We start from the raw sequence: 8,851 nt of genomic DNA, 5'->3' as shown, positions 1-8,851 counted from the left end.
GTAGTAGAAATCATCTGTCTTTGCAAAATCTCATGTTTTAATTATTTGACTAGAAAATTGCTCTTACCTGAAATTGCTAAGGAGCTGGCTTATTTATGAATCTCCCATAAACAAAGGCTTCATTCGAGACATTTCAGCATTGGTGGTGAATTCAAGTCCAAGTTGCAAAAGCAAAGACATTTACATAAAAACTAAGCAACCCTATCTAGCAAGAAAAGATATATAGAGATTTTTGACTAAAATTACAAATTGATGCTAAAAAACTTAAACCATAAGAATTATTCTATAGAATAATAAAACAAATGATGATAGCATACATTTCTCATTTCTAGGCTATTCTAGTGCTCAGTGGTAGATTTTTGTATCTACTGAATCATGCTACATGGAATTATATGGAATATTTGATTATTTAATATAATTTACATGTATTATGCAATCATATGATTCAATATCTTACCTAGTCATACAATAGACAAATGATAAGATAGTTGACAATGATTTATGATTTACCAGGATGTAAAATATGCAAATGCCACGATAGTCAAGATCGATCTCACAAAGTTTAAGAAGTGCTACTTGATAGCTTGACTTTTTTTAGAGGCAATCACAAAAGGATCAAATGCCTTGGAAAGAAATCAATTACTGTAATATACCTAACACTTCCCTTAACAAAAATAATATCTGTGACCAATTTATTCCAAATCCAAGCAATCAAATTCAAAATACACTAAGCCAATAGGTTTCCAGGTGGTTGTAGCCAGGATCGAGGAATATGATACCTAAAAAACAAAAATTATTGTCTATCAACTACATATTCCTCTTAGTAGCTCTTTCTTTGTTTTTAAAGCTCTTAAATTCAAATTATACCACAAAAGTTGCAGTATCATCCATAAACTAGCATCAAGTAGAAAGTTGAACACAAAAAATATAAGAAATCTCACCAGCGTTGAGATAGCTAGCCACAATTTTCAGCACATTTCTTTGGATGAAAAGTTCCTTGATAGTTGCATCCATCTGAGCAGACACCATTGACATGATAAGAAGGCCAATACCATCCAATATTCTAACCATTTATCCATGCTTGGCCTTTACCCATTGTGCTCAAAACAATCCTACTGGATCTTCACTAGCTGGTGCATCAAATGTTGTCTATATAGTAATAATTTAAATTTTAATGAAAAATGTTAAAGAAACTACACAAATTGTAACTGTGCAAACCTTTTCATGGTTCTCGTGGTTGCTGACACAATCACAGATTTAACATTTAACATCAAGAGCATACCTTGTACCATGTCAGTGGCTGTCTCTGAGGGACAACTACTCCTTTCATCCATTCAATAGAGGAATGCCCATCTATTGTATGGAGATCCATTGATTCACCTTTCAAACCAACCTACATGCACAAAAAAATAGATATGCATATACATAGAAAAATATTACAAAATGAGCTGGAGTTGTATTATCAATCATAATAAATCACAAGATTCCAAACAAGCATTTCTCCCAGAAATTTGTACCACACATTTGTAATCCATTCAATGCCATTCACCCTTTTACATTTGAACTCCAAAAAAACATCCTTTATGTCAAAAACTAATGCTCATATTCTTGAATATTAAGGAAGAAACTTAAGTTGTTCTAGGATCTAAAGAGAAAAAAATTAAAAGACACCTAGGTCCACTTGTCATAGGTAAAATGTGTAGAGTCGTCATGTTATTATAATTTGTGAAGACATATATGGAAAAAATATGGTGCTGTTGGGATGTTTGGAAAGAAAAATAATCAATTTCAGCTCAAATTGTGATATATTAAGCAAAGTACAAATATCACCAGCTTAGCAGGAAGACACAAAATGACATATTTGATCAAAAATTGATGACTTCAACCGTGTTTTATTACTTATCCATTTGTGCTCTCGAAAACATGTATCATATCTAAATAATTTAAAGCCACTAAGGGTAAGTGGACCAAGAATCCCTATATTCCAAGATTCAAAATGGGGTCCAATATTCTATAACATAAACAAATAAATTAGGAATTAGTATCTAATGTGGAAAAGAATTATACTATTACAATGACAACCAGTAATATTATATCTGAGTGCATTCACATAAACAACTAGTGACTAAATTCTTATACATGAAATTAGACATAAAATAAGATACTAGCATTGCTACACCTAATATTTTCACTTCTGCATCTGCCAAATAAGACAAAAATATCAAAGCAACTGAACATATGTGGTTTGAAACAAACCTATAAACCAACTGTCATACTCAAGAGTGCAATTATGTTTGTTCCAACTCTAAGCTTCACACTGGATGGATATCTCACTTTAGGGTTTTCCTTGCTTCCAAATTGAGAGCCTGTCAAAAGCATAAAACCAACATGAAAAGTCCTCCCAATTCTCAATTTCTATGTCTCAACATCCAAAAACCAAAAACAAAAACATAGACCAAACTAGCTATTATTAGTCCACTCTGATTGTTTGACTCAACAAGACTAAATTAGAAAATACACTTTGAATTCAAGGATGTTGGATGATCTTATACCTACAAATTCTCCCTTGATGAAAACATGCAATGCAACACGTACTGAATCTATAGAAAGAACTGAAAGACCACCATTCTTTATAAAAGGCTCATCCTCACCAACTTCAACACTATACCATACATGATACAAAAAATGTATTAATATGTGAAACTGCCAATTTGTGCCCAGCAAAAGAAAACTCTTAGGTTTGAATTGATTTAAGATTCTTGTTTAACAAACTAGATGCGTGTTCAACAAAAAAAGTTACAAACTAACCATATGACTATTCATCAAGTAGTCTTCCTATCCACAATTCAACATTAAACATTTATAATCTAGAGGAAGCATTAAATAATAGATCTACTTGGAAGAAAAAGGAAAATAATTATTTATGATTTCCTTAAATATTCCTCTATTATCAAGAGTAACATGTTAATATTTAATGGAGTCAAAAACTTAAATTGTTAAAACAGAAGAGCATTCAGAGCTCAAATACAATCAATATGGATACTGTAAAACAAGTCAAATGTGAAGTGTAAATGAGAAGCAAGCAACAACAAGAAAAATATTTCCAAAAATGGAAAAGATATGAATGCAAGACACTGAATAAAGTTATTCTGCAAAAAGCATAAGCATGCAAGAGATCAAGTAAAGTTATCTTGTGATCTATGGATTAGAATGGAATTAATTTTCTAACCTTTCTAAGATATAGTTACAAATCTCAACATTGTGAAAATCAAAACCAATAGAAAGCAATCACTCTAATTAGTAAGAATGTTTGATAAAATATTCACCTCAGTAACCATTTAGAAAACTACAACATTAAACAAAGATGTGGAAAAGGTATATCTCACCTCATAGTGTACCACAAGTAGTCTGTATTATCTCTTGTAGTGTTTATCTGCTCCAGCAAACCTATTGTAGTGAGAGAGCTATCCGCATTGGAGGTAACATATTCTTGGAATGATTCCCAAGAAAATCCCTTAACGGGTGTCATTTTCATTTGAGTTGTTTGGACAACAACCTGTCATAGAGGATGTGAATTAATTAGTGCCATAAATTCTGCAACTCATGTGCAACTGAAGTAATTCAAATACATTCTATCCATGTATAGAAGAAATATAATGCACTCTAGAAGAGAGCATATTTTAATAAATAAATTTTCACACTAAGTTTCTGCAGTCAGGGAGAATGCTAACAAACCAAGCAGGGATGTGATATTGTTGATTGTTAAAAAAGACTGCTGCATCAAAGTTTGCATCAAAATTTGCAAGGAAAGCAACACAACTTCCACGCCCTGCAGAATACACATAAGACTGAAAAGATAATGTTGTTATCTCATTGTGTTTATAATAGCATTATCAACTTCTTAATTTTTTTTCCCCTTTTTCAAATGACACTTTAAAGTTTAATCTTAAAATAGTCTATAAAGTAGCAAACCAATGAACATGCTTAACTTACTTGCTGATAAGTTCCAAGAGAGTTAACTTGAGGATCACCACTAACTAAAGTAGCCTCACAAAGCTTTATAGCCTTGTGTAATTCTATAAGATGTCCCCACTTTGGTTTCCTGAGAAGCCCTACAAAGAAAGGAAAAGAAAAATAGTTCATGTTCTAATTCCTGAAGACTTTATAGTATTTTTGAGATAGAATAAAAATACCAAGCTCAATACAATTTACATGTTTAAAAATACTGAAGATCCAACTGATTTAATTTGACCCTAAGGTAGAAAGGAACTTAAAGCGGGATATAAACCTCATCTTTTATAAAGATAAACAAATGTATTTCTCTTTAAGAATTTTATGTAATTCAAAAAAAATTATCTGTTCTAGTTTGACACTATTAATAAAGAAGAATATTAGCACAAGTCTTATCTCATGCCCGAAAACACATACCATATTCATCAATAGGTGCATCATAGTCATAACTAGTTGTAATGAAAGGCCTTCCTCTAGTACGACCAAAATTTGTTCCACCATGATACTACAAAGAAGAGAAACTAAATTAATATAAAAAATGAGGCCATATAAGAATGGCATGTGCTAGGATAACCCATTTGCTTCAAGGTGAGCTCTACCATATAATAGTTCACAAATGATCCTCCTTTCTAAATAAAGCGAGCAACTGCAAAGGTCAGATATTCAACAGGTCTATGAAAAGTAGTACCCCCAAATTTTGTAAACCTACAAAAATAGTAGACAGTGAACTTATAATTATAATGTTAATGGCATTCAGTGTACCCACTGGTTAAAAATTTTAAAAGAAAACACTTTACTATCATTTCTTAAAAAGCTAGAATCTGCAAGCCATCAAGTAGACCAATTGCCTAATTACTGCAAATAGCACTATATAAGAAATTTTCAAAATTCAATAGCATTGAGAAGAGAGAATGATCTATACCAGCCACTCCATGCCTCAGTCTACATTGATGGTTTGTAGGGTTTTTTAGGTACAAAGTTGTCATAGTAGAAACCGTTGCAAGTGTTAATCTGTCAACAATATTCAACAAAAGGGTTGAAGCGTTGAATACTCAGATTATCAAAAAGAATTATTATAGGAACATAAAATAACATGTAGACACCTCAGAAACATGAAAGCTTACATTACATTATTTACCACTTCTTCAATTGTTTGGATAAGTGTACATTTTCAAGGAAACTGAATTGATGAAATGGATTTAGTGTAATTACAAGGACACAAGATAATTCCAAACTGACCATCACAATTGATAGAGGCATTAAAGTCCCCAAGCCTCAAAATAGAAATAGGTCATATGAAATAGAACTCACCATAGGATTTGGCACATCATCCTGTTTGCACATAACTCAGGGTACACCCGTACCCAATCCCAGCCCAGTTCATGTATGATGCCCCAGCAAGCCCAAACACCGCTTCATCAAGATTGCATTCATTTTCTACTTGTGAAGAGGATGAATTAGTAGGTCAGGGTATTCATTGATTCCATACAGATGTACACTTAAAAATCTTCTTGTTTCACTGATCTTTTGTAAGATCAGTGGCCTTAAGATAGAAAAAATTGCCTTAACATGAATTCATGGTAATGTTGTAAGAAACACACACACACCTAGGACATAATAATAGGTCCACCGTGAGACTCAAAGAGCCCTTCACTCTTCATTAAATCCACAACCTTTGATGTAAAACTTTGCATTGCCATATGTAGTACTCATCACTTATTCAATATGAGAAATTGGATCAAACATTATGCATTAAAATCCTATAAAGATACAAGGCATTTATAAGTCTTAAAAGTGTCATCATTTCATAGAGAAGCATCTTGAAAGGCACATTACTTTAACCAAACTAGAAAGCCCTTGAAAATTGATCAATAGCATTAATATCCACATCTAATAAACCATGTTGGGTGTTTGAAAGAAGAGAACTTCGCATGTAATATAGATCAGTTACAGAAAATTATATCAAAAATTCATTTTGGCATAGACATAAGGACCAGTTTGAAGGTTGACATATAATCCTTCCTATTGCACCATCTTCACAAACTTTACCAAATCAAATCTCCCCTCAAAATAGTATTGCAAAAGCAATAAAGCAATACAGAGTCAAAAATAACTTTAGTAGCTTTGGAACTTGCAACATACTGTGAATCTAAATGCAACCCTATACAACCAAGTAATTTTAAGAAAAACCCATGACATTCATTGCAGAGAATCTAGATTTTACTTAATAGGACTATGAGAAATGATTTTTATGCTATGGACATTGAAATTCAATGTAAATAGGAGCTCTTCATAAATACTACAATGAGAAATAGTGCATGCATTCAATTCGGTGGAAAAGATGCCAGCAAATGGAAAGCCCTCTGTTAATTCTTATATTATATAGCAGGTAGAATGATTGGCTTCCGATATATGTGCTGAGAGTGCACAGATATAGGTAGCTTCAAATTATTTTATTTAAAGGAAACACTTAGGACTAACATTAATTTAAACGTCACTTTCCTAACATGAAAACTACCATCATAACATTTACACTAAAATTACAGTCAAACACAACTTAGTTTTAAGTGCCTGGATTTTGTTTGTTCATCTATTGATAGAGAAACTAGAGAGAGATGCTACAACCTATAGCTTCATCTCCATATCCAGTGCCTATTAACTTTGTTTACCCAAATCCATAGCCACCACCACCCTTTAACAGTAATCTGAAAGAAGACCCAGCACAATAGTAGGGCATAGGGGTAGGGGCCAGCCTTTTAGAAGATTCGGGGGGCATTTGACTGAATGAAAGCATGAGTAGCCTAGGACCAGTAACAAAGTTATCAGCTAGAAGGACAGGAATCAATCCACCAACATGCCTATTACCACTGGATTGAAAATGTGTACCATGCCTTGCAAATCTAATACCATGAGTTGTTTCTTAAAAAAATATGCATAACCTCTACAACATACCAAGAAGCCTTTTGCAATGAAACCTCTTGACATCTTGCATTTGTATATCACTGTGTGTGTATTTCATATTACATACTACAAGAAAAAAATGATACACATAATTTATGTGCCTAGACAGACATAGAAGAGGGCTTCAAATGCAATTCAATATTGAATGCTTTTTGAATAAATAATCAAACTAGTTTTCATGTAAAAACAACCAAAGTTTTAAATTAGAAGTTGAAATGCTCTAGATATTTGTTTATTCTTCACCTACATTTTGGGAGACTTTGCTTGAAGACTTTGCATTGAGTGTAATATATTCTCCCGCTAATTTGTTTGATTCTCCCGACTAGATATCAAGTTAAATGAAAATAACTTTCCATTAAACATTAACGAATGCAAGATAGATTGCTCCTTAATATGACATGTGTTAATCTCATTTTAGACATAATAAACCTATTAATTTACCCAAAGCACTCACATTTGAGAAGATTTGATTTTGATTGGAAGACAACATGTGCAAAGATGTTCTACCACTTGCTGAAACTTGCAAATGTAAAATATATTAGAGAAATATGAAATTAATAGAAAATTTCACACAACTCATATCACCCAAACCATACCCTTATATTCAAATACTTTAATTGCAGGATGAAGTACATTCACCATGTAATGCATATTTCATAAATCATATTCATGATCATTCAATTAAATATCCCCACCTACTAGATAAATCTAATCTTTTCATTTTCCAAGAGGGACACTCCCTCCCATGTAATAATAATAAAGAATCTAACATCTAATAAATAATGGATGATATTTTCAACTGTAGGTGTAGATGTTGGCAAATCCATTAATCATATTTATATTGGATATTCAATTATCATTTACATATAAATGTTTTCTTTCCCAAAATGCAATAAAATATCAAATAAGGAATTATTTCTTGTAGCTTTAAATAAGATTTAATCCATTGCATGAAATCTTATGCATACAAAAGAACTTTAGAATTACAGGCAAAAAATCAACAACTAAGCATCTTTAACATCTACCTACATATAACTCAAACATATTTTTAAAAATTATAAATTTCAATGGTTTTTATTAAGGGTTACATTACTAAAAATAAAACTTAAGAGATTCAACCTCCACACATCTATAAAATAGTAGATAAAGAACATATAGATGCTATATTTATCTATAGTTTGCTACTAGCATTTTAAGCTTGTGGATTCTTTGGATCTATTGGAAAAACACTAAATTCTCACCTTTAAAAAGCTCAATTCTTATTCATTGCAAAGGGTTGAGTCCAAGAGTTGCACATTATAAGGACAAGTTCAAAAGAACTTTTGATTTTTTATTCAATTTCTAAATAAAAAAATTGAAGTGCCTATGTCATTATCTAAGTTATTAGTTTCTTTGGAAAATGCCCAGGTTTTGTTGCGGGTATGAGCCTAAGACTGGTTCTAGGCTGGTTCCACCCAAAAAGCAAGTCAAACCTACCAAGAGCTTTGGGTGCCTAGGAAGCACCCAAGCAAAACCTAGGATAACCAGTCTTTGGTCATTATATGTTATTTCAATATGAAGAGGAATATAAATATTATATATTAAATATATAGTAATTTGGATTTTCATTATGTAACAAAATTGTGAGAATTTTAAAAATCATGAATATATGAAGTATTTTATTAATAAGTTTATTCACAAGTATGAAAAAATTGTGCATGTGTATGTAACTGCGAAACTGTAACATCCAAAATTGCATCACTTGACTTATCAATTGATGAGCTTAAGGGGATTTCTAATGAATGGTTCATAAGGCACAACACTTGGTGAAGGTTTTACAAATGGGGTTGCAAGCTTTGGGTTTAACTATGGAGGAAACTCTATAGTTAAGCGCGCTCAG

The 8,851-nt window shown here is 32.1% G+C and overlaps 1 pseudogene; it reads right to left on the bottom strand.

The window, feature by feature from the left end:
• Nucleotides 1–727: 727 nt before the first annotated feature.
• Nucleotides 728–5,711, bottom strand: LOC149564249 (beta-galactosidase 1-like; annotated as a pseudogene).
• Nucleotides 5,712–8,851: the final 3,140 nt, after the last annotated feature.

This window comes from Cupressus sempervirens, chromosome 4, assembly GCF_028749045.1.
Source record: "Cupressus sempervirens isolate cs-2001-9-10 chromosome 4, ASM2874904v1, whole genome shotgun sequence".
NCBI classification, from domain to species: Eukaryota; Viridiplantae; Streptophyta; class Pinopsida; order Cupressales; family Cupressaceae; genus Cupressus; species Cupressus sempervirens.
This window is presented reverse-complemented; position numbering and strand designations above follow the sequence as displayed.